Below are 26,990 nucleotides of genomic sequence, written 5' to 3'. Positions count from 1 at the left end.
GATATTCGGAAGAACCCCAGAGGTTTTTATGATGAAGTACAGGCAGCTATTGACTCTTGCGTTATGACGCTAGCTGATATTGAAATTTTTTCGGTATGATTTTACCGCCGGATATGTGGCGACTCAGCCGGAAACAGGATCATGTTGCCGAGTTAGGAGGAGATTGGGCTGCATTAATAGCGGCTGAAACTACTAGGAAGCCTGGTAAAAAAAACCTGCTCCGCTCATACTGGACCTCCCTGGCAACATACTCACTTATATAAAGATGATAATTCCCCCACGGAAGATAGATTGGATGCTCCTAACTGCTTGTAAGCAAAGAAAGGGCGAGTCCGTCCCTGATTTCTTTACTCGCTTTGAGGAAGTTTTTCATGACTTTTATTTATTTATTTATTTATTTTAAAGGTTTTCTATAGCGCTGGATAGACTCAGGGGTATCAGAGCGCTTTACAGGTATATGAGGAGGTACAGTATTAAAAAACATTTGAGCAAAACAAGAGCCAATATAACAAAGAAAGCACAAAGGCTATTTACAGAACACTATATTAAGCTAACGTGGGTAGTGAGAACTTAGGTTAGGGAGGGTAGGTAGGGGGTGAGAGAGAAGAGAAATAGGGAGGGGAAGAAGAGAAATAGGAGAGGAAGACGTGACTAGGAGTTAGGGGAGTAGCAGGAGTAGTAAATCAGTGGGAGGTTGTGCGTAGGGCTAGGAGTCATAAGTAGATATAGAGAGCAGGGGGGGCGGGGGAAGAGTAGCATTAGGGAGGGGGGATTGGTAGGAGAAGGGGGAGGGGGAGGGGAAAGAACTGGAGGGCAGTAGAGGGTGACATGACGTGGTCGCAGCACCTGAGATCAGTGTCAGAGGTAGGAATTAAGGACCCCAGTATTTGTTGAGGAGGAACAATTTGAGTTCTTTTTTTAAGTGGAAGTAGGAGGGGTTACAGCGTAGGTCTTTAGGCAGGGAGTTCCAGTGATTTCAGTTTTTTTAGGGTTGAGTTTGAGATGATTATGGTGGAACCATAATTGGATCTTGGTCAGGGTGTCATTTAGATGAAGGATATCGGAGTGGGATTTAATCTTATAGTAAAGTTGTGTGTTGTCGGCATACAGGTGGTAATTTATTCCTGCTTGTTTGAGAATGAGGGTGAGTGGTTCCATGAGGAGGTTGAAGAGAGCAGGAGAGAGAATGGATCCCTGGGGGACACCGAGTGATCGGATTGGGGTTGGAGAGGCAGTTCTCAATTTTGATTTGTTGGGTTCTGTGTTGAAGAAAGGAGGTGAACCAGTTGAGGACAAGGCCATTAAGGCCAAAGCAGACTTTAAGAGTGTTTAGTAAGGCGGAGTGGTTAACAGTATCAAAGGCAGCAGAAAGGTCAAGGAGAATGAGAAGGCATGATTCACATTTGTCGAGTGAATGATGAATGTCGTCCACTATATTAAGTATGGCAGATTCTGTGCTGCAACCTTTTCTAAAGCCAGATAGGAGTGAGTCAAAGAGGTCAAAAGTGTTGATGTGATTATCAAGTTGGAGCAGGGCACATTTTTCAAGGGCTTTGGAGAGAAGAGGGAGGTTAGAGATGGGTCGGAGGTTATTTGGGTCGTTGGGATCTGCGTTAGGATTTTTGGCAATGGGTGTGATTTGACCCAGTTGGAGGGAGGCAGGAACACACCCTGTGGCCAGGGAGAAGTTTATAATGGTGGTCCAGAAAGGGGCAATGATATGTTTTAGGTCTTGGACAAGGTAAGGGGGCAGAGGGTGTTTGGTGTGGGAGGATGGTTTTAGCTTAGCGATGATTGTTGTAGACTTCGTGTTCGGTGACAGGGTGAAAATTATGCCAGGAGGCATTGCTTTTTGTTGCTGAGGGAGATAAGGGTTGGGTTTAGGTGGGAGGGAACCGGACGAGAGATGCGCAGGGACAGGTGGAGGATTTGAAGGGGAAGGAGATTCGAGAGAATTGGCATACGAAAGTAGTGCATTAGGAGAAAGTGGATTTAAGATGAAGGATTGGTCTATTTTGGTGATTCTATCAGAGAAGAACTTTGCAATTTCTTCGCATTTCTCAATAGAGGCCATCAACTTTTGGGGGGCAGATGATGTTTTGATTTTTGACGATGTTGAAAAGTTCTCTAGGTCTATTTTTGGCACTATCAAGCGTAGTGCGGAAGAAGGTGGACAGATCGGAGGAGGGCTAGATGGGAGGGGGATGGGGATGGGTGTTGCCTCCAAGTTCTTTCAGAATGTCTAAGGGAGCGTCTTTCGTTGTTGAGTTCAGGGTTGAACCAGGATTTGGAAGGTATGTTTCTTTGAGTTTTAAGTTTGGGGGGAGGGGGCACTTGGTCTAGGCCCGTGGTAACTGATTTATTATAGTGTTCGGTGAGGGTGTTGGCATTTTGGGAGAAGGGAGCTAGCAGGAGTTGGGCTTTGATTTTCTTTTCAAGTTCGCCGGGTGGGATAAAATGAAGGTTTCTGGTCAGTTTCTTGTGTTTGATGCTTTAGGCATGGATGGGGGGGGGGGGGCAGTAGTATTGATCTTGAAGAGGATGAGCTGATGGTCAGACCAGTTGATGGGGATGATGCTGGAAAGGGAGGCCAAATCATCATTAGTGATGATGGCATCAAGAGTGGCCCTTTGGAGTGAGTTGGAGACTGACAGATTTGTTTAAGGTCACTGATATCCAGAAGATTCAAGAGGACATTAGTTGCAGGGTCTTTGATATCATTCCAGTGGAGGTTGAAGTCTCCAAGGAAGAGATTTTTAGAGTTGGAAAGTGAGGATTGGTTGAGGAGGTTGGAAAGTTCCTCTGCGAAGGGAAGGGATTCGCCAGGAGGCGAATAGGAGGGGCGCCCTGAATTCTAAGTTCTGCACCGAGGTATTCAAAGGTGGTGGGGTCAGTGTTCTTAACAAGCGAAAGTTGAAGTTGGTTTTTAAAGATGATAGCTAGATCACCTCCAATTCTATTACTCTAGTTAACTAGCATGCATGCAAGGGGTTTCTGGTTGTTTATGGGGGGAGGGCAGGATTGGATGGCAGAGAGTTGTGATGGGGGTCTGGGGGAGATGGGGCAGGACGGGATTCTGCTCGTCCCCAGGATCACAGGGATGGTGGAGTGGGAGGGCATGGTTGGATAGCAGTAACTTGTGATGGGGGTCTGGGGTAGGTGGGGGAGGAAGGGATTCTGCTCATCCACAGGATCACAGGAATGGTAGGGTGGGGGGGGGCGATTGGATAGTTAGGGAGGTAAGAGTTACAGGGGTCGGGGAGGTCAGAGGGGGAGAGGTGGTATGTGGCACGGGGGGGCTATGGGAACAGTTGCAGCAGGGGACGGTTCTCCAATGTTGGAGTTTGGAGGTGTTTGGTGAGTCAAGACTTGGGGAAGTCGCGTGGTTTTGGCGGATTTCAGAGGAGAGGGAGTTAAAATCTTTCCTGATTTGAGAAAGTTTGGATGACAAGTTCAGAACATTCCCGAGCTGGGAGAGTTCAGAAGACAAGGAAAGGAGATAGTTTTCAATGTTAGATAGAGTCTGAGTTAAAGGAGTGATAGAGACTGGGGGAGGTAAGGTGTTGGGGAGAAGAGTAGGATCAGACTTGTCCGGGGAAAGTGGTCTGTGGAGTGTATAGGTTGGGAGGCTGGGGGGGGTGGAGAGGCACTTTCAGGTTGGTGGACGAAGAGAGGACTGTGTGGTCAGAAGGGGAGTGCAAAGAGTCGTAATCGGTGTTTTGAGGTGGTAAGGGGTCAAGAGAGGAGAGAGGGGAAATAGCATCCTGGATATGGGAGGAAAGGTAGTAAGGGGGAGGGAAAATTGGGACCGGCATTCTGATAATACTGATAATAGGAACTGCGGGGGGAGGGAGCTGGGAGGAGGCACTGAGGACGGAGGTGTGCCTGGTGGTGGGTGAAAAGAAGACATTAGGGATATAAAGGGTTTGGGAGGCTGAACTAGCTGTTCAGGTGTCCAGATGAGGTGGGGTGCTAACAAAGGGGCATTATTGGGGGATTGGGTTTGAGAGACATCGTACGTAGTAGAAGTGTCTGTTGGTTGAGGGGTTGTGGACAAGGAAGGGGATGGGGAGAGGGTGTCAGTCAGTTGTGAGGGTGAAGTGTTATGAGGTGCGATAGAAAGTAGGTAGGAAAAGGTGTTGAAATGTTGTTCAAAGATGGAGATGTGATTTTCAGAAGCTTGGATGAGAATGTTGCCGGATTTGAAGATGGAGATGTCTATTTCGCAGAGGAAAGCAGGAGAAGGGGAGGTGGACAATTTGAAACTATACAGAATTTTACATGATTTGGTGATGGGAAGGTGGTGGAGGAAGATGCGTTTCCATTTGGAGAGACGTTTAAAGTAAAAAATGTAGTTGTTTTTTATTATGGAGGAGAGGCTTAAGTAGTTATCGACAACAAGAGTTTCATGGTGACCAATGAGTAGTTTGTGTTTCAAGTTTTTCTTGGCGTTTTTGGAGAGATTAGGGGGGTAAAGGATGGACCATGAGTTCGGGCCATATCTAGTGATGGGGAAGTCCAGTGGATTGAGTCTGAGGCCAGTTGTATTGCAGGGGTGTGCGAGAGGGGGCATGGTGATTCAGATTAAGGCGGCTAGGAGAGGGGAGGGAGGAAGGAGGGAAAGACTTGGTATAGCTCGAAGAAAAGGAGGGAGGGTCAGGGAAGGAGTAGCAGGAGCCAGTGGATGGGGGAGGGCCTCATAGGGGGCAAGAGAGAAGGTATAAACAAAGATGGTCAGAAGGCAAAATAAACAGAGTAACGCTGGGGAGAGAAATACAAAGAGGTAGAGCGAGCTGAAGTTTACAAACTTCGATTAGCAGAGGACAGGTTGGGGTCAGGGGAACATAATAAGGGGAGGGACATTGGGGATATAGGGAAAAATTAAGGGTGGTACAGGCAATAAGTAATGTGCAATATGTAAAACAGATAATAATTACAATCACAACCAATAGAAATAAACCACAATTGGAAACAATACAAAAGATCACAGTGGGGGTATCGTGAAAAACTAGGGGTGGTACAGGCAATAAATAGTGAGCAATATGTAAAACAGATAATAATTACAATCACAGCCAATAGAGGTAAACCACAAAGCATGACAATACAAAAAACCACTGTGGGTTCAAAAGTCAGTATAATGTCCAAAAGTTGGATCTATAAGCAGAACTAAAAAGGGGCTGCAGAAAAAATCCAGCCTAAACAAAGTAGTCTACAGTATTAATTGTGGCTACTAGATAGAGCTCCAAGTCCTATGCACAGACATATCTTTTCACTGACAAAAGTGCAGAGCGCACAAACGACAATGCGTGGAAACGACATCACCCAGTTAACTGATCTTTTCTCTTTTTCTTTTTTGTATTAAAATATTTGTTTCACCCACACTTCAGAATTAACAAAGAAGTGCTTCATTTATGCTTTCCTAAATCTGATATATTATGAAATATCTGCTCAGCTCATTTACATTTTGTTGTGAGCCCGAAAAAACATTACATCATACACCCTTTCTGTAGCACACCGAAAGAGACAGTATGATTGCCAGATAAATCCTCTCACCCTAAAGCCAGAGAAAGAAAAGCAAACTACAAGCTCCTGAAGACAGAGCCTAACATTCGACCTCCATCCTCCAATAGACAGAAGACGTGACAAGAACAAGATATAAAGGCCTGTTTACTTAAAGCGAGCGCTGTTGGTGGAGTACAGTACAATTAAATTGCTCCAGTGGAGGGAAGAATGCAAGCTGGACTGCCAAAAACAAACAAAACCAGCAAAATAGAAAACAAGCGAATGTGAGTTACACACCATAAAGTCTAAGCACTGGGACAAATGCTCTACCAGCATGTTTCGCTTTCGGCGTTGTCCCTGCCGTCTCCCAGTAGCTCTTCTTGAAGTGGGTCACCCCCGGCCCCCAGATCGTAGCCCCAGGTCCAGGGACGTGATGCTCCAAGTTCTGCAGCGCAGTCTCAATAGGCGCCTCAACCTCGCCCTCGGCTGTTATCGGCAGGCTCTTCTTTATTAACTCTGCGGCAGGGCCAGGGACCCGAAATCCAGCCCCCTGACAGCCTCTGTGATGGTCTTTCCCATCTCTTCGTCTAGGCCTCGCCCACAGCCTTCGCCACCATTTTGGCCAGTATCTATTGCTAGGGCACACTTGAATAACTTGCCTTTAAATTCAGGATATGCCCCCCAAAGCTTATAGTTTGCCCATTTCCCCTGTCCCAGGGACCTCAGACCAGCACCTAGAGCAGACACTCTGGCCCACGCTCTTCTTTCTGTGCTGGAGTCTACTTTGGTGCCAGACCAACACACTCACTCAGCCAGTCTTCCTCTGGGCGGTTGCCTGCGGCGAATGCAATGCTCCACTTCAGTACAGCGCCGCAGGCCGCAGATTTCTTCCCCGCTGCAAGAGAGGGGGAAGGGCCGGTCCGTCTCTTCACTGACGGCACCCTTAGAGTCCCTCTCCCCCGTGACTCACCAGATCTCTATTATTGGGTTCCTGCAGCACCCTAGGTATGTGTGGGGTGTCCGGTCGCTGCCCCAGTATTCCAGCCGCCAACTCCTCCACGATCGTGGTCCTCTGGCAGCGGCCTCCGAGCCAGACATTGGGCACTGCAGTCTTGTGCTACAGCTTCGCCGCAATTTACCTCGTGCGGTAGGCTTCCCTAAACACCCACTGAATGCCAGGATTCCGGTCGCCGCCTCTGTGATCTGGCTGCGGGCACTACGCCGCACGAGCCCCTCCGGCTGCAGGCCTCCGTGTTAGATATCGGATGCCGCCATCTTGCTCTCCAACTATGCTGCGATCGCTTTCATGCGGCCTGGGGCTCTCAACCGCTGCAATTGGTTTCTCTGGCCTCCAAGGGTCTAAGCGCCCCACTGATGTTAATAGTGGTCAGTTCTCATTGTTTGACCGGATTATGACGGATATTATGCAGGATTTTAGGACGGCGGCTAGCGCAGCTCGCTCAGCCTGCGACCATCTTCGCAGGCTGCTGGCCACGCCAAGACCATAGACACATATACACCATGGCCAAGACACATATACACCCACGGGTTTCCATTTATTTGTAGACCGATTTGTTGGAAACTTACTTCCCGAAAAATCTGTTTGTTTAAAGGGGTCTGAAAGTACATGGGCCTCAGTCTCACCTAAGGCCATATTGGATATAGCTCAGTATTACCAGAATCAGGTGACAGATGAGCATTACAGGAAAGAAGGTAAAATAAAGGATTTAAAGACTAAGGTTATGATGGTTCAGGCTTATGGACCCCAGAGTCGAGGCCGAGGTCAAAATCACAGACAAATGCCCCCACCAGGCCCACCGCGTAGACAGACTCCACTGGGACCGGATCAATGTGCCTATTATAAAGAAGTAGGACACTGGTGTTCTGAATGCCCTGTCTTAGCTTCTAGTGGGAGGGGAAGGGGACAAGCAAGTAATAATCGGGGAGCTCAAGCCCCCCGACAGCCACAACAAAATTCAGGCAGAAATAGGTCAGATAATTATTTTGATCAAAGGAATAATCAATATTCTTTGGTTGATTACGAACCGGACGATGCCATAGGAATGCACTTTGGCTAGGACAGCTTAGGACAAGGAGGAACAGTTGAGATACCTGTGGATCAGTCAGGACCCTATATAACAGCTACCATACTTGGGCAGGATCAGAAATTCCTAGTAGATACAGGGGCAACACGTAGAACGATTTCTCAACAACTTGTCCCTGGGACACTCTTGTCTGGCCGGATAATAACATTAGTAGGGTTCGATGGAACACCAGCCCCTAGCCCTATGTCCCGAAAAATACCTTTACAGGTTAACAGTTTTAGTACTTCTGTACTCTTTTTGCTTCCCCCCATGCTTCTGATAATTTACTGGGACTTGACCTTTTGAAACATTTTCATGCTACCATGCATTGCTCCCCATCTGGGGTGCATGTTATCTTTGGAAGGAAGACATCGCCCAAACAATGTAATATTTCCCCATGCTCAAACCTCGATTCCGTTCCCCCATGTGTCTGGGCTACTACAGACACAGATGTTGGGAGAATGGACATTCCCCCAGTATACATACAGGTTCGGAAAGATGCTCTTTTGCTACATGTCCCGCAATACAAAATATCAAAAGAAGGGGAAGATGCACTAATGCACATCATTCATGACATGATACTTACAGGGGTCATTAAGGAAGTCTCCTCTAATGTGTGAAATAGCCCTATTCTTCCCGTCCTTAAAAGAGGGAATAGAATATAGGATAAAGTTTATCGATTTGTGATCAATTTGAGAGAAATTAACAAGATAGTAGTTCCTCAATATCCTGTTGATTCTGATATTACCACCTTGTTGACTTTGATCCCGCCCACAGCCACTGTGTTCTGTGTCATTGTTCTTAAGAATGCCTTTTTCTCTATCCCTGTACACCAGGATAGTAGATGTCTTTTCGGATTCTCACTTAAAGGTCTTTCATTTAGATTTTGTAGAGCCCCTCAAGGTTATACAGAAAGTCCTAGCATTTACAGCCAGGCACTCAAACGACAGCTGGATGAACTTCCCTTACCAACTGGAGTCACACTCGTCCAATATGTCGATGACATCCTGCTCGCGGCTGACACAACTGAACATTGCAAAGAAGCCCCCCTCTCCTTATTGCACCATCTTGCCATTAAGGGACATAAGGTCTCGAAGAATAAATTGCAACATTGTCGACCAGAGGTTCCCTATCTAGGTCACCTCTTGTCAAAGGAGGGACGCACTCTCACCAAAGATAGGATTCAAACTATCATACACACTCCCATTCCCCGTACACGAAAAGAAGTCAGAGCACTTATTGGCATTACCTCTTACTGTAGACAATGGATCCCAAATTTTTCACTCATCATCAAACCCCATTTGTCCCTTGTTACCAAAGACACCCCCTTTCCTCTACCATGGTCATCTGAATGTCAAAATGCATATCAACAGCTTCACACATCCCTTTGTTCTGCTCCTGTGTTGGGTATCCCTGATTACACCAACCCCTTTACACTATATGTGCACGAGAGAGAAGGGTGTGCATTATCAGTCTTGACACAGCCACACGGCAGCAAACATCACCCATGTGCTTATTTCTCAGCTGTATTGGACCCAGTGGCCAGAGGACTCCTGGGTTATCTTAGGGCAGTGTCTGCTACAGCCATCTCCATACGGCAATCTGAAGGGATAGTATTGAGCAACAGACTTATGGTTATGGTACCACATTCTGTAGACACATTGCTTAACTAAACCAAGACACAACATCTGACTAGTGCTCACAGGATATTAACTCACGCTTTTGGCACCCCATATTACACTCAAAAGATGTTTGACATTGAATCCTGCCACATTGTTGCCCTTACCAGCTGAACAACCCCATGATTTGCATGATTGTATTTTCCTGATGGAGGAACAAACCAAGGGAAGAGTAGATCTCAAAGACTCTTCCCTTGGTTTGTTTGTTAGATCCTGAAGGAGAACAATGGGTGGAGGGCCCCTGTTTGAAACTACCTGACGGCACCACTTCTGCAGCCTATGCCATAACAACACTACAGACAGCAGTAGAAACAGCTCGTATTCCTCAAAGATCAGCCCAAGCTGCTGAACTCATTGCACTCTTGAGGGCTTGTGAACGCAGTCAGGGATTATCAGTAAACATTTTCACCGACAGCCAGTACACATTTGGTGTGACACACAACTTTGGCAGGCTTTGGAAGAAACGGGGGTTCCTAACTTCGCATGGTGCCAAGATTCAACATGGTGAACTGGTATATAGCCTCCTCACCGCCCTGACATTGCCAAAGAGCGTGGCCATCATCAAATATAGTGCCCACAGGAAAGTTACAGATAAGGTAGAAATGCTTTCGCAGATGAAATAGCACGAGATACTGCAAGTACCCACACAAGCAGAATGTATGTACTACGGTCCCAAGGCGAAAGATGGGAAAACATGTAAACGGAGGTTATGGAGATGCAACAGTCAGCTACTGAACAAGAAAAGGGAGAATTGGAAAAGGAAGGGGAGTTGGACGATGAGGGATGTTTGAGGTCCAAAGATATGTCGAAATGGAAATTGCCCCATGCCTATTTACTGCCCTTTTTGACTAAGGCTCATGGGCTTGCCCACATAAGTGCTAAAAAAATCAATCTCCCAACTAGAACAGGTTTTGGACAATCCAGACATTTGCAAGACAGCTGAACATTTAGTAAAGCATTGTATGATATTTTTACAACACAATCCCGGTGTAATGCCCTGAACGTCTCAGGATCGTTTAACAGACACGATAATGAGGACGCAACCACTTGTGAAGGGTTAGTTATTTGAATGAAGGCAAAAATAATACAAAGAATAAACAAAAGTTATAGTCACTGGAATCCTCCAGGCTAAGTACGTTACTAGCCCACAGCACGGATGGTCCTAACCGTCCTCTGCATATACGCCGATCCCGGCGTATGCCAACAGAGGGCAGAAATGAAATGGCCGACAATGCCAATCGGTAGGCTGTGAGGGGCACGAAGAGTGTTGGGGAGAATCGAGGAGTCAGGGAAACACCCAGCCGGGGTCTCTACCTGAAGGGAGCAGCCGCTCAACCTCTTCCTCAGACTGCACCGGGACGCGGAGTCACCTCCTGGTGGTGCGTCACCGATACCCCAATCAAAAAGCAAGAAGACTGAACCGAGAGCAGCCGCACGATCGATCCTGTGGACTTCCGAGTCTGTAACGCGGCAAACACCTCCTGGTTTGCGTTACAGCTGGCAGTCCCTGTATCTCTGGTCAGGCTGGGAGTTACGACTCCAACCAGCAAAAGCGCCACTGCGCTTTGACTCAGCCGAGTCAAAAAGCGAAGCTCAATGGTTGACCGGTAGAGCTTCCGGGTCCTTCACAGGTGACGATGGGGCAAGACACGGCCCAGGGAGTAACGACTCGACCTACCTCCGTTCCTGCCTTACTGGAGCACCACTCCGGAACACTGCTCTTCACGAAGCAGGTACGTCAGTGTAAACACAATATCCGACAGCGTTGTACCTCCCGGTTCCTCCCTTTATAGGGCGTGTTTTCCTTGAGTTATGTAACAGCTCTCCTGTTTACATAAGGGCGTGTTTTCCTTGAGTTATGTAACAGCTCTCCTGTTTACATAACCTCTCAACCGCTAAGCATCCTGGGAGATGTAGTCAGTTTTCGCTGGTTACCGTTTTCCTCCCCTCGCATGACAGGAATACTTGACAGTACATCCTCCCTCTCAGCGGCTCCCCACGGGTCCAGCGCTGGCAGGAAAACGCCGATGGAACAAGGAGACCAAGCGCGGAGCATGAACCCCTTCAGCCGGTTCCCATGATTGCTCCTCCGGGCCATAGCCTTTCCACGCAACCAGGTACCACAGCTTCCCCCTGTGCCATTTGGACGCCCGTATGCCCGACACTTCATACTCCACCTCCGACTCCACGCATACCGGCCTAGGTGTCCCAGACGGCTTGGAGGGTGCTGGTTTGAGCAATGATACATGAAAGACAGGGTGTATCCGCAACGACTGGGGCAAGCACACCTTCACGTTCACGGGACCCATACATTTGGTAATTCGATAGGGGCCCATGTACTTGGGATGGAACACACTGTTCTTTCGAAACCTCATGTTTCTTGTGGATATCCAGACGTAGTCTCCAGTGCGGTACAGTGGCCCGGGCCTTCTCTTCCTGTCTGCCGCAGCCTTGTATCTTCTCTTGGCCTCTATTAGGACAGCCCTTGAGCGCATCAACGTGTCTTTTATGTGTGCCACCCTGTCCGCTGTGGCGGGAATCCTGTCCTCTCTGAACGGATGTAGAAATGGCAAGAACCTGGGATGTTGGCCATAGTTGCTATAGAACGGAGATGACTGTGTGGAGCTGTGAGTGGCGTTGTTATAGGCGATCTCTGCAACCCATAGCAAGTCGACCCATTCTTCCCTGCCCTGGTCCACAAAACATCGCAGATACTGTTTGAGCGTTTGGTTCAGGCGCTCGGTTTGGCCGTCTGTTTGAGGGTGGTAGCTGGTGGACAGGGCGGTCTTAACATGCAGCGCCGTGCACCAAGTCTTCCAGAATTGCGCAGTAAACTGCGACCCCCGGTCCGACACGATCACCCCAGGTAATCCATGCAGTCGTACCACATTCTTTAGGAGTAGTAACGCCAATTCCCCGGCCGTAGGGACTCTCTTGCAGGGGATGAAGTGCCCCATTTTCGTCAAGTAATCCACCACCACCAGTATTGCCGTCATCCCCTGGTCTACCGGTAGGCCCACCACGAAGTCCAGCGATATGCTATCCCATGGTCTATCCGGGGTCGGAAGTGGATGTAAGAGCCCTTGGGTTCGGCCATGGTCGGCCTTCATGGTAGCACACGTAGGACACTCCTGTCCCCACCTCCTGACATCCACTCTCATGGTTGGCCACCAGAAATGCCGTCCCATGCTAGCCACCGTTTTTTCAAAGCCCAAATGACCTGCGCATGGAGAGTCATGGCACCAGATGAATGCTTGTTTCCTTAGCCTAGGCGTGGGTATCAATAGGCACCTGCCCTTCAGGGGTATCCCGTCCTTCAGCTGCCATTCTCTGTGACTGAGGAGCCACCTCCGCCATGCGAATGACATGATCCCTCTCTTTATTCCCCTCAGGAAAGTATCCGGTTGGATAACCCCCAATACCATCCTTGGGGAAATGATGGAACGCTCGGACGCAGGCAATGGTTCCTTAACTGCAGATTGACGGGACAGGGCGTCCGCCTTCCGGTTTTCCGTCCCCGGCCGATATGTGATGCGGAAGTTGAACCCCGCAAAGAAGATCATCCACCGCAGCTGCCTGGGAGAAAGGTGTCTTGTGGCCGTCATGAACTGTAGGTTCCGATGGTCCGTGTACACCGATACCACATGTCTTGCCCCCATCAACCAATGCCTCCATTCGGTGAAGGCGTCCTTGATTGCGAGAAGCTCCTTCTCCGCAATATGGTAGTTGCGTTCGGCGTCGTTGAGTTTGCGGGACATGTACGCAACGGGATGAAGCTCCCCTGTGTCGTGGTTGCGTTGGGACAAGATAGCCCCCAGCGCCACATCCGATGCGTCCGCTTCCACCACGTAGGGGAGATCCGGATCGGGGTGAGCCAACACCGGCGCCTTACCAAAGGCGCTTTTCAGGGCCTCAAAGGCTTTGTTCGCTTCAGGGGACCAGACAAACTCCTTGGACTTCCTCAGTAGCTGTGTGATTGGGGCCACCAATCCTGAAAATCCATCTATAAACCGCCTGTAAAAGTTGGCGAAGCCAATGAAACTTTGGACGTCCTTCACGCTTTGGGGCACCGGCCATTCTTTCACCGCCTTGATCTTTCGTTCTGCCATCTCCTGTCCCTCTGGACTCAGCATCACTCCGAGGAATTCCACGGATGTGACGTGGAAGTCACACTTGCTGAGTTTACAAAACAGCATGTTTTCCCTCAGCTTTTGGAGCACAGCTTTGACGTGGTGTACGTGCTCCTCCACACTGGACGAATAGATGAGGATGTCGTCGATATATACGACCACGTAGATATCCAACTCCTCTCTGAATACCTCATTCAAAAAGTACTGAAAGGCTGCCGGGGCGTTGCACAGACCGAACGGCATGACGAGGTACTCAAAAAGGCCGAACCTGGTCTTAAAGGCGGTCTTCCACTCGTCTCCGTCCCTCATGCGCACCAGATGGTATGCCCCTTTCAAATCCAACTTGGTGTAGATACGAGCTTTCTTGACCTGTTCCAGAAGTACACTGATGAGAGGCAAGGGGTACCGATTTTTTATGGTTATCGCATTCAATGCCCTAAAGTCCACACAGGCTCTCAGCTCCCCATTAGCCTTCGGGATGAAGAAGAGTGGCGAGGCGGCCGGAGACTTGGACGGGCGGATGAATCCTAGCTTGAGGAGTTTATCCAGGTACCCCCGGAGATGCACGTTTTCAGGCTCCGTCAGGGCATACAGCCTGCCGCTGGGAACGCTGGCCCCTGGCACCAGGTCGATCTGGCAGTCAAACTGTCTATGTGGTGGTAGCACTTCCGCCTTCACCTCATCAAATACATCCTCAAAACTGTGATAAGCCTGGGGGAGAGCCACATCTTTTTCTGCCGCTGTAGCCACCGTCTGACTCCCGCTCTCATCTGCGTCAAGGGATTCCGTTCTTATTCCACAATGCAGGATGCAATACGGTGACGTCATTTCGATGCGATGTGTTGGCCAATCCACAGAGGGGTTGTGTTTCTGTAGCCACGGCAATCCCAATATGACGCCATATTGGGGCGCTCGGATGATGTTAAAATCGATTTGTTCCAAATGGTTCCTCCCATATCTCATCGGAAGGACCCCCGTGTGCTGCCCGATGGGCCCCATCACCAATCGCCTTCCGTCTACAGCATAGACGTCTTCGGGTACAGCTTTGGGAAGAAGCACTAGCCCTAGCCTGCATGCCTCGTTGTGGTCCATAAACATGCCAGTGGCCCCTGAATCCACCATGGCCACAACGGGTATCCACTGGTCATGCACTCCCACGTGCACCGTGAGAAACAGGTGTCGTTGTCCCTTAGTGACCGAGTTGGAAAGTGAAGGGATGGATGAGTGACTCCGAGATGCCCCTTCTTTGGTCTGGGAGTCCTCTAGTTTTCCGCCGGTATGTCCACCACGGCTGTTACCGACCGGTTGGCCCGATAACGTGACGTTTTCGGTTTGGCAGGGCATTCACGTACGAAGTGGCCTTTTTTGCCACAATATAGGCACAATCCTTGTTTACGGCGTGACTCTTTCTCCGTGGCTGTGAGGCTCGCTCGTATTGCGCCGATGTCCATGGGTTCTCCCTTGGATGCGGTGGAAGTTTCAGGACTTCCCACCGTCACATAGGATGGAAGGGATTTTCCTTTTCTCCCATAATCCCCCTTTCTTTCACTTAGCCTATGTTCCATCCGTAATACCAGGTTGATAAGGCCCTCACATGTCTTGGGTTGAGGGTCAATATGAGCCACGGCGTCCTTGAGCTCATCGCACAGCCCATGATGGAAGAGCGCCGTCTGTTTAGCAACAGGCCACTTGGTTTCCGCAACCAGCCTTCGGAACGCGTTGAGATACTGCACCAGGTCGTTGGATCCCTGTCTCAACTCAAGCATTTCACGGTCCGCCGTGTACGAGTCAGCCCTTCTGTCGAATACCTTCAGGAATTCCTCGCGAAAAGCACCCCAATCACATAAGATGGGGTCGTCCCTGCTCACCAGAGGTACGGCCCATTGTGCCGCGTTTCCAGCCAAATAGGAAATAAGGAAAGCCACACGAGCCTGACTCGTGGGGAACGCCTTTGGTTTGCACGATAAATGTAGCGCCACTTGTGTGAGGAATACCTGCACTGTGTTAGGATCCCCACTGTACCTCTCTGGTGTTGCCAAGGGGATGGCTACCGGCATTTCCACTACTACCGCAGGGGTCTGGTTCGTGAGGGAGGTGCTGGGCGTGAGCGGGTCCAATTGGATAGCATCCAATCTGGCTTTTACATCGGCTGTTTCTTGCCTAGAGGCAGCCACTTCAACTTGCACGGTCGCCAAAGCAGCCAGCACATCATCAAGTGTTGCCATGTCTGTTATCGACCGGGAGACAGTTAGTGTTATTAAGGTCGGATATTTTGTAACGCCCTGAACGTCTCAGGATCGTTTAACAGACACGATAATGAGGACGCAACCACTTGTGAAGGGTTAGTTATTTGAATGAAGGCAAAAATAATACAAAGAATAAACAAAAGTTATAGTCACTGGAATCCTCCAGGCTAAGTACGTTACCAGCCCACAGCACGGATGGTCCTAACCGTCCTCTGCATATACGCCGATCCCGGCGTATGCCAACAGAGGGCAGAAATGAAATGGCCGACAATGCCAATCGGTAGGCTGTGAGGGGCACGAAGAGTGTTGGGGAGAATCGAGGAGTCAGGGAAACACCCAGCCGGGGTCTCTACCTGAAGGGAGCAGCCGCTCAACCTCTTCCTCAGACTGCACCGGGACGCGGAGTCACCTCCTGGTGGTGCGTCACCGATACCCCAATCAAAAAGCAAGAAGACTGAACCGAGAGCAGCCGCTCGATCGATCCTGTGGACTTCCGAGTCTGTAACGCGGCAAACACCTCCTGGTGTGCGTTACAGCTGGCAGTCCCTGTATCTCTGGTCAGGCTGGGAGTTACGACTCCAACCAGCAAAAGCGCCACTGCGCTTTGACTCAGCCGAGTCAAAAAGCGAAGCTCAATGGTTGACCGGTAGAGCTTCCGGGTCCTTCACAGGTGACGATGGGGCAAGACACGGCCCAGGGAGTAACGACTCGACCTACCTCCGTTCTTGCCTTACTGGAGCACCACTCCGGAACACTGCTCTTCACGAAGCAGGTACGTCGGTGTAAACACAATATCCGACAGCGTTGTACCTCCCGGTTCCTCCCTTTATAGGGCGTGTTTTCCTTGAGTTATGTAACAGCTCTCCTGTTTACATAAGGGCGTGTTTTCCTTGAGTTATGTAACAGCTCTCCTGTTTACATAACCTCTCAACCGCTAAGCATCCTGGGAGATGTAGTCAGTTTTCGCTGGTTACCGTTTTCCTCCCCTCGCATGACAGGAATATTTGACACCCGGGAAGGGAGTATCAACCCCCACAGGTAGATTTTCTCCACCCCAGGTACCTTTCGAAGCACTTCAGATGGATTATATCCAGTTGGAACGTTGGAACAATTTGAAGTACGCTTTAGTAGTGGTTTGTTCATTTAGCAAGTGGGTAGAGGCCTATCCAACCAAAGATAATCCTGCTTTGACAATTGAAATTTTGTTGAAAGAATTCTTCCCTCGATTTAGAATTTGTAGGGTCCTATGGAGTGACAATGGCCCCCATTTCACTGGTCAGATAAAAGAGTATCTAATGAAAGGTCTAGGGGTAAAACAGAAGTTTCATGCTGCCAATTACCCTCAGGCAGCGGAACTTGTAGAGCGCTCCAATGCCACACTAAAGCATAAACTTGCTAAAATACAGACAAAAATGGGCCAGATGCTTTGCCCCTAGCCCTGTTATCAGTTCGTTCAATATTACTTAGTAAGATTGGTCTCTCTCCTTATGAGATAGTATTTGGGAGGCGTATGAATCTGTGGGGACCCCCAAGACCAAATGTAATAAAAGAAATACAGTACCCAGTCCTCAGTGATTATTTACAAAACTTAACTGAAAAATTGTCTCTATGCCACCAGCAGGTACATGAAGCCATACCTGACAATTCCGAAGGTCTAGTACACCGTCCCCAGCCTATTGACTAAGAACTTTCAACGCTCCAAGAATTTGGAACCCCGCTGGAAGGGCCCCGAACAAGTCCTGCTTGCAACTTAGACTTCTGTTCACGTCACCAATAGGAAGAACTGGATCCACGTCTCCCATTGCAAGAGGATACCAGCAACTGCTCTCCAACCAGAAGGCAGAAGCGATTCTAAGGAGATACTGCAAACCAAGAAGAACATCGCCCCTACGAATGAAGAAATTCTATTCTCTGATCAGACTGTTCCTGCGGTAACAAGGTACAATCTACGACCAAGGAAGGGAAGGAGCAGATAGAGATACCGGAGGCCCTGCTCCCAATTAGTGGGACAGTTTAGCTGTGGCACGGTGGGATCGCAGAATCGGCTGAACTAGGTTCAGTGCCGGTTGTGACACGTGCTCAGTGATACCTGGGTCTCTCTCCGACCTGTGGTTGTGTTAGTACTATCAAGAAAAATTGATAAATTAATATCCAAATGGGAAATGAAGGAAAAGACTATGTGCATGGTGGTCCTGATTATTCTGTTAGTAATATTGGCGGCAGCACTATGGTTAGTGGAGGAGGTATCCCCAGCTCGAACTTCACTCTCTGCTACAACCACTCCTGCCCCCTTGGAACATTATTAAATTACCCTTCCTTATCATGAGAGGAAGCACTGATTGTGGTGCAAAAATAACACTTTCATACAGATGTTACATCATACTCATAATGCTACAAATACTACCAACTGCTGGCTATGTGGAATGTTGCCAGCCCATCAGAGGAAGGGAGGAATGCCCCATATCCCCTGCCATCTCCCATAATGGCTCCTGTAAAGCCTGGTTCGAACTTCTGTGGGCCTCTGAGGTTCATAATGTTTCCACAGCTGATGTAGGGGGACTTAATGCACAATTGAATAAAGCATGTAACCCTGATGATGATGGTAACCCATAGGCTAAAGGAACTATATGGGAAATGGAGGAATACAGCAAAGGAAATTCCACCACAAGGTATGTCTTTCCCAACACTCGAACAGCCAAGGGGAATGGGGCTCCCGTCATCGTTTTCACATGAGCGCGAGTCCCCCTCTGTGTAAGCAGTGTCAGCGGTATCCCTGTGGAGAAGAGTGATTGCATTACAATATTAAACATAACTGGAACAAATAATAGCAGTTTTCTAGCGTCTCAGAACACTTCTTTTATTTGAGGAAATAAAGGTTATTTTCACTTGCCAAGCGGATGGTCTGGAACATGCTATGTGTCCTTCCTGCTTCCTCCCGTATTTGTGGTTCCTGCATCCTATCATGAAGATCGACGATTGTTCAATGATTCTCTAATTAAAAATAAAAGAACTATAGACATTGATGAGGTGGATCAAACTGACACTTCATTACAGCAGTATGTTGATTTCAATTTGGGGTTCTTTTTCTTTATCGCTCCGGTAGTAAACAGCAGGAGAATAAGACACCTGACTCGAGTGGTGGGAACAGTGATCAATCAGTCAACGGCAGCTCTCGGAAACTTCACAGAGGAGCTCCAAATTTCCAGGATTGTGGCTTTATAAAACTTGATGGTTTTAGATGTGATACTAGCTGATCGGGGTGGGGCATGTCGCATCATAGGAAGTAGCTGCTGTGTGTACATTCCTGATAATGCCTCTTCGGTGTATGATGCTATCTCCAAACTGCATAAAATAGCTGCAGAAATATACCAGTGCAAAGGAACATGGACTTAGTCAGAATGGGTTTGGGGTATGCTTTCCACTTGGGGATGGAAAATATTGATGGTAATAGTGATAATAGGAGCCATCTTTCTTACTTGCTGTTGTTGTATTCAGTGTGCCTCTATGATATGTATGATTTGCATGACTGCCTGCACCAATGTCAAGCTTCCTCCAGTTGACGTTCATGCATTAAATAAACAAATGATGGTGCAACAAGAAATTGATGAACTTATGATGATTGATATTCAGGACCAATATATGTGCTTTGAAAATGGATTAGCATAGGCTAAAAAGGAGGGACTGTTCAAATGTAAAAAAAAAAAAAATTCTTGCATCGTGTTGACCTATGCGTCATCTATTTTCTCTGTCCTCTTTGCCAGCCCCTGCTCTGTCCTTGGCACTCCCCCTGCACAATAGTGTGTAAAGAAACCAGATTGGGGTATTGTGAAATATGTGTACATGCAGAAGCAGCACAAAAGAACAGCTGGCGTCTGCTCGGAGATTCCCATCAATGGTTAAACCATGAATAGAGTGTACGTAGATATCGTATCTTGTTATGCAGCTCAAAGACTCGAAGTTGCTTAAACACCAAGGCTGTTGGTGTTTGCATTACCTCATTATGTGTGTATTTCTCAAGCTCTATGTACACTATTGGGCGTCCCCTGCTTGTGACCTTTTCCTATAAAAGCCCATGTAATCATTGCTCAGTGTGCTTCCTCCATGAGTGTCTCTTGGTGCTCGTTGGACGGAGCCCCCACTCATGAGTGTTAATAAATTGCCTGATTCTTACTTCACTCCAGTGTCAATTCTCCTTACTTGTTTGAATCCGTGAACGAAGGGTGACCCTGCACCAGTGTGTCTGGCAAAAGGCACACTTCCACAAATACATTGTGAGCTTGACCAAAAGCTGTTTGCGTGACAAGTATCTGTTTGCCGGCCATTGCTCCAAGAATTTAAAAAAAACCTTCACATCCCTAATCATTGTACACTTGGGTCTTGGAGGTTTGATAATACGAATACCTTTCATCAATTTGCAGACTAAAGAGTGCTCACCCACTGGTTCTCCCTCTACTGGGAGGTGTCCTCCGTAGATAACCGATCTGAAGTTCTTTACAATTCGGTATGCTTAATCGGAAGACGCTAGCTCTGAGAGAAAGTTTATTACCATACAATGTTGTGCCCCCAAGGGATCAACACTCCGTGTGTTGCACCAAGCACACCATCTTCTCCAAGTTGAATTATATCTTTTATGTATGCTATCTGCCCAGGCCTGCCTTATGAAGGTTGCAGCTTGTTGAGAAATGCCTGGGGTATGCCATCTTTCCCTGAAACCATCCAAGCCATCAGTTTTAGTTGACCTGATAGAATCAATGGGTGAGGAATTCCCTCTGGCTCTAGGAGGCGACCCGGTCTAGCTGGGAGTAGAACTGGAGGCGCACTTGCTAGAGTTAGGGCTACCGGTAACCAAGGTTGAGTCATCCAAGCAGGGGTCACCAGAATGATTTCTGCTCCTTGTCGTCTGATTTGCGACAGGACTCGGGAGATCATCAGGAACGGGGGAAAGGCATAACCCCGGAACTGAGCCCAGTCGTGGAGAAATGCATCTGTTGCTTGGGCTTCTGCTTCCGAGCTCCAGCTGAAAAAATGTGTCAGTTGCCGGTTGAGTCGTGATGCAAACAGATCCATTTCGCCTGGGCCCCAAAATCTGTTCAGAACTGGGAATACTGAGTGATTCAGTTTCTAGTCACTGAAATCTCGCAAGTGGCCGGAGTTCCAGTCGACTATGGTGTTTCTCTTGCCCGGTAGATACTCTGCTGTGAGGGAAATGTGATGATAGAGGCAGAAGTGCAAGAAGTCCTTGGCAATCTCTGCTAGTAGACTTGACCTCATCCCCCGAGCTTATTGACATAGTGAACTGCTGAGATTTTGTCCATCGTCAGCAAGATACAGCAGTCTGTCTTCATCAGGGAGAGACTCCTGATGGCGAAAGAGCCCCCCAGGAGTTCCAGGCAATTTATGTGGAGACTCAGCTCCGCCTCTAACCACCGACCCCCTGTCGACACCGCCCGCACCTCGCTCCCCAAACTCAAAGGCTGGCATCTGATTTGATCACTATTTCTGGGGAGGTGCCGAAAATGGCTTGACCATTCCAGGATTCCATGTGGTCTAACCACCATGTTATCTCTGTCCTGACTTCGCCCAGCAATGGGACTTGCTCTGTGTAAGAGAGACCCTTCTGTAGGTGTTGAATCTATTTTTAATCTCTGAAGGGCTCTCTAGTGGAGGGGCATGGACATATGGCTTGTATCGATAAGGCCAGGAGTCCCATGAGTCTAGCAATCAACTTCAATGATGCAGCCTGTCTGCACAATGCAGACCGAAAATTCCCTCTTGATATTGCAAATCTTTTGAGCTGGAAGGAGCAATTGTGCCCGAACTGAATCTATCTGGAAAACCAGAAATTCCAATTTGCTGGGCTGGTGACAGGACTGACTTCTGGGAGTTGATCAGAAATCCCAGACTCTGAAGAAGCTGTATGGTCCATGATAGATGAGTCCAGAGTGTTTGAGGGTCCTTGGCCTTCATCAGGAGATCGTCTAGGTACACAATTAGACTTTCTCCTTGAGCTCTCAGTACTTCTACCACTGGTCTCATCAATTTGGTGAAACACCAGGGAGCCGATGAGAGACCGAATGGAAGGGATTTGAAATCCATGCACTGTCCTTGCCATATGAACTGTAGAAACCGTCTGTGAGGTGGGAATATGGGGACAGAGAGGTAGGCATTCTTCAGGTCCAGACGGACCATCCAGTCACCTTCCTGTAGAATATTCCTTAGTAAGTGAATACCTTCCATTTTGAAATGTCTCTATATTATCCAGACATTGAATGCTTTGAGGTTTAGGACTAGCCGATGACCTCCGCCCTTCTTTTCAACCAGAAAGATGGGGGCTTATGATCCCTTTGGGGCGTGGGGTTGACAGGCAAATTGCCCCTTTGGCTAGGTGTGTGTGAATTTCTGAGTCTATAAAAAGTTGTTCTTTTTGGGAAAAATACATTTGTCTTGGGGGGCAAGACTGAATTGGGGATTCGTAAAATTCCAGTTTGAAGCTCAGAATGTCCTCTAGAATTCATGAGTCCCTAGATATACGTTTCCAGTTCTCCATGAACAATGACACTCCATCCCCCCAATATCACTTCTGAAAAGGGAATAATTCTTACCGGCATATCCTGTGTCCTGGATTGCATTCTGTTGTCTGCGGCGAAATCTGGGGCGGCCACCCCTGGTTCGCGTGGGGTAGGAGTTGGGTTCTGATTGGTCTCCAAACCAACCACCTTTGCCGCGGGCATAGTATCCCTGGTCAGAGCCTTGATAGGTTCCGTGGACTGGTGCACGCCCTCCATATCGCCCAGCCCTGACAAAAAGGCCTCTTCATAGCACCCTTTTTAGCGACATTTGGGCCTTGTCAATAGTCGAATAGGTGGCACAAAATCTGGACAGTTCCTTAACAAATGAGCCCCCGAATAAGAGGCTGTCGTCCACTGGGCTGGCTTACGATGTGGAGAGGTTATTGAGTTTAGGGTCTATTCTTATCAGTAAAGATATCCGAGGCTCTGTAGAGATGGCGCAGTTGGTGTTACTTAGCATACAACGGCTTGCTGCTCCCAGCTAATCAGATCATCAGTATTCACCAGAGAGTTGGACTCTTTGGCATAGCATGCTAAGATCTTGGTCAAGGGTCTTGTCATATCTTGTAATTTGTCTTGGCAATTCTGCCATGAGGGATTCAGGCCCTTTTATGGTCTTTCGCATACTTCATAATGAAAGTGACCATGGTAGGGTCTACCTCTGGTGTGTCCGCCACCTTACTCGCCAGATCTGGGCTGGGGCACTCCGTGCGGAGGCATGCGTGTGCCTCTTTATCAAAGCTCTTACGTAGATGGGTTTGAAGGTATTCAGCAACCTCTGCTGGAGAGGGCACCCAGTTGGGCGCTCTGGGGTGAATTATTTCGGAGTGCTCAAACTGAAGCACTCGAGGGGTTTGGGCCGGAGCCTGTTTCTTTTTACTGGGTCTTTCCTTTTCACCCTCATCGCTGATATCAGTATGGGAAGAGGAGTCTAAGTCTAGGGTATCGGTATATTGCGTGCTGTGTGATTGAGAGGACTCTTCCTGTGCGGGAGCGCTATAATCGTGTTTCATCTCTCTCTTGCGTCTCAGCTTTTCAAAAGTCTCTACGTGTACTTCTGCCTGTGATCTACTCCTGGCTGCGCCCTTTTTTGAAGTGGCTGCATCAATTCCTGCTGGAGGAAGATGGGGTTGCCAACCCTGTTGGTGTGCATATTCATGTAAGTGCCCTGTGAAGGGACCCAGTTTCTGTACCAGGGTGTTGTTAACTGATTGTTGTACACTGCAGACCAGTGCATCCACCAGATCCAGCTCGAGCTGGTCATCCCCATCTTCCTGGTAGTATTCTACCTCTGCCTCATGAGGCTCCCATTGGCCATTGTCTCAGTATCGATTCACTTTACTGGGATCGAGAGAGTTAAGGGGGAGTATGAACAAACCCCTTCCAGGCCAGAGAGTATGCCTCGGTTTAGATGTGGAGGGAGCTGCCTGTATAAAACCCACTCTAGGCAGAGCCTGTGCTGATTTTACAACCCTGTACACTTGTAAGTGACAGGGCATAGGGGGAGCATTCACGGTTTGCCACCACACTATGGACAAGTCGCACTCTGTGTAGAAAATGCCAGCGAACGCTCCGATCAATTTCAGTCAGCGTCGCGTTCAAATTCTGAGCATGAATGTAATGTGTCTCTTGGCAGTCATCAAAATAGGACTGCACGCGTCAGAGGCCAAAAGCAGCTTCGGAGCCTGACCGCTGTAAGAGCCTAAAAGTGAAGGCAGAGTCTTGGGTGCTCGCGCATGCTGCCGACCGTATTCAAAATGACAAGCGGAGCGCGTACACTTTCCCTGATGCGCAGCATGTGATCAGGAGACGAGTCACCCCCCCCAATAGCAGACTTAGTCTCTCATAGAACCGTCATAGGATTCCACTGAAACAGAGAATAAATGTATCTGCCAACACGTCATTACATGCAGGATAGAAGTAAGACTGAACTTATCTGGCTGCGAAGCAGCAAAGAAAGAGAGGACACAAAATGGTGACTTCTGCAGTTATAAGGGTAGCTCGTAGATCATTGGATCATGCGACATGAGAGGTATAGGGAAACATGGGTAATGTAGTTTGTGTTTTTACTTTATTGTGATTGGCTGCTGAAATTAGTAGTAAAGAAATGAGAAGCATAATCGGAGCCTCCTGTCCTGACATAGAGTTAAGGTTTCTAAATTTGTTAGCATGCCTATTAGCATATGGGATTACATCACATGAATGCCATAGAACACTCATGTAAACATTTGATAACACTTAGGTGCCGATTCCGATCCTGTAAAACCCGGGTACGAATGGTCGTACGGAGCGTATTCTCCGTCCGACTTGTACCTGGGAAAACCACCTTACAAACCCGCAAGTACGATTCGTACAGAAATACCATTTCCGTACGAGTCGTACAAAACACCAACCGGCTAAAAAATACCCACAATTCCGATCCGGGACATCGCGTACGTGACGTCCGGACGGAGTCAGGCAGCGTTCTACGGACCAGCAAGTACGATTCGTGCCTATGTCACTCTGCACGGATCATTTTTTACGGCAGCTAAAAACTCCCTGGAAAGTGGGGACGAAGCGAAGAAAGAGCTGCGGGACGCGACGGACAGCCATGGACCCCATCCTACGTGTCATCCCGGCCCTCCTAGCCTACGACCTGGTGCACAGAAACCGACGCAGACGCCGCAGAAGGTCAGCACAACACCCAGGGGCAAAGGGGAGGTGAGGGGCAGGAAACATAACCTCCACCAAACTTGTAAAATACCATATACTGTCCTAACATTACCTTCAGGGTCTGGTCACTTCGGGGGACGTGTCCACCAATCCCCACGTACGCATACCCGTCACCACTACAATGGTGGTACGGCCCGTAACCACACCCTCAGAGCGTGGGTACGGCCCGTACCACCATTGGAGTGGTGATGTAGGGGTACGTGTGGTACGCGCCGTACCCACGCCCTCAGAGAGTGGGTACGGCCCGTACCACCATTGGAGTGGTGAAGTAGGTGTACGCGTGTTACAGGCCGTACCCACGCTCTGAGGGCATGGGTACGGCGCGTACCCCTACATCACCACTCCAATGGTGGTACAGGCCGTACCCACGCTCTGAGGGCGTGGGTACAGCACGTACCACGCGTACCCCTACATCACCACTCCAATGGTAGTACGGGCCGTACCACCATTGTAGTGGTGATGTAGGGGTATGCGTGGTACGCGCAGTACCCACGCCCTCAGAGCGTGGGTACGGCCCGTACCACCGTTGTAGTGCCGTTGTAGGGGTATGCGTGGTACGCGCCGTACCCACGCCCTCAGAGCGTGGTTACGGGCCATACCACCCTTGGAGTGGTGATGTAGGGGTACACATGGTACGCGCCGTACCCACGCCCTCAGAGCATGGGTACGGCCCGTACCACCATTGGAGTGGTGATGTAGGGGTACGCACCGTACCCACGCCCTCAGAGCGTGGGTATGGCCCGTACCACACGTACACCTACATCACCACTACAATGGTGATACGTGCCGTACACACGCCCTCAGAGCGTGGGTATGGCCCGTACCACCATTGGAGTGGTGATGTAGGGGTACGCGCCGTACCCATGCCCTCAGAGCGTGGGTACGGCCCGTACCACGCGTACACCTACTTCACCATTCCAATGGTGGTACGGCCCGTACCCATGCTCTGAGGGCGTGGGTACGGCGCGTACCCCTACATCACCACTGCAATGGTGATACGGGCCGTACCCACGCTCTGAGGGCGTGGGTACGGCGCGTACCACGCGTACCCCTACATCGCCACTCCAATGGTGGTACGGGCCGTACCCACGCTCTGAGGGCGTGGGTACGGACCGCATCACCCGTATCTCTAGGGCACCAGTACATTAGTGATACAAGGCGTACACACGCCACAAATGTTGGCTTAGGGCCTGGTGCAGCATATAACCAGTATATTGGGGTGTGTACATGGCCAGGACAGCAGTGTACAGCACCAAGGGGGTGGGTGGGTGTCTGCCAAGGAGTCCCAGCAGTGGACATAGACATGTGAGGGGTGGGTGCAGAGGACTCCCAGCAGTGGACAGACATATGAGGGTGGGTGCATATCACTCCCAGCAGTGGACAGAGACATGTGAGGGGTGGGTGCAGAGGACTCCCAGCAGTGGACAGACATATGAGGGGTGGGTGCAGAGGACTCCAAGTAGTGGACAGAGACATGTGAGGGGTGGGTGCAGAGGACTCCCAGCAGTGGACAGAGACATGTGAGGGCTGGGTGCAGAGGACTCCCAGCAGTGGACAGACATATGAGGGGTGGGTGCATATCACTCCCAGCAGTGGACAGACATGTGAGGGGTGGGTGCAGAGGACTCCCAGCAGTGGACAGACATATGAGGGGTGGGTGCATATCACTCCCAGCAGTGGACAGAGACATGTGAGGGGTGGGTGCAGAGGACTCCCAGCAGTGGACAGACATATGAGGGGTGGGTGCATATCACTCCCAGCAGTGGACAGAGACATGTGAGGGGTGGGTGCAGAGGACTCCCAGCAGTGGCCTGCAATATGAGGGGTGGGTGCATATCACTCCCAGCAGTGGACAGAGACATGTGAGGGGTGGGTGCATATCACTCCCAGCAGTGGACAGAGACATGTGAGGGGTGGGTGCAGAGGACTCCCAGCAGTGGACAGAGACATGTGAGGGGTGGGTGCAGAGGACTCCCAGCAGTGGACAGAGACATGTGAGGGGTGGGTGCAGAGGACTCCCAGCAGTGGACAGACATATGAGGGGTGGGTGCATATCACTCCCAGCAGT

The 26,990-nt window shown here is 49.3% G+C and overlaps 1 pseudogene; it reads right to left on the bottom strand.

Annotated features, from left to right (window-relative positions):
* Positions 1 to 23,223, bottom strand: part of LOC146830688 (uncharacterized) — a 28,890-nt pseudogene extending 5,667 nt beyond the window's left edge.
* Between the last annotated feature and the right edge of the window lie 3,767 nt (positions 23,224 to 26,990).

The sequence above is a fragment of the Triturus cristatus genome, chromosome 5_1 (assembly GCF_964204655.1).
Source record: "Triturus cristatus chromosome 5_1, aTriCri1.1, whole genome shotgun sequence".
Lineage (NCBI taxonomy): Eukaryota > Metazoa > Chordata > Amphibia > Caudata > Salamandridae > Triturus > Triturus cristatus.
The sequence above is the reverse complement of the archived record's forward strand: the minus strand, read 5'-3'. Positions and strand labels throughout refer to the sequence as shown.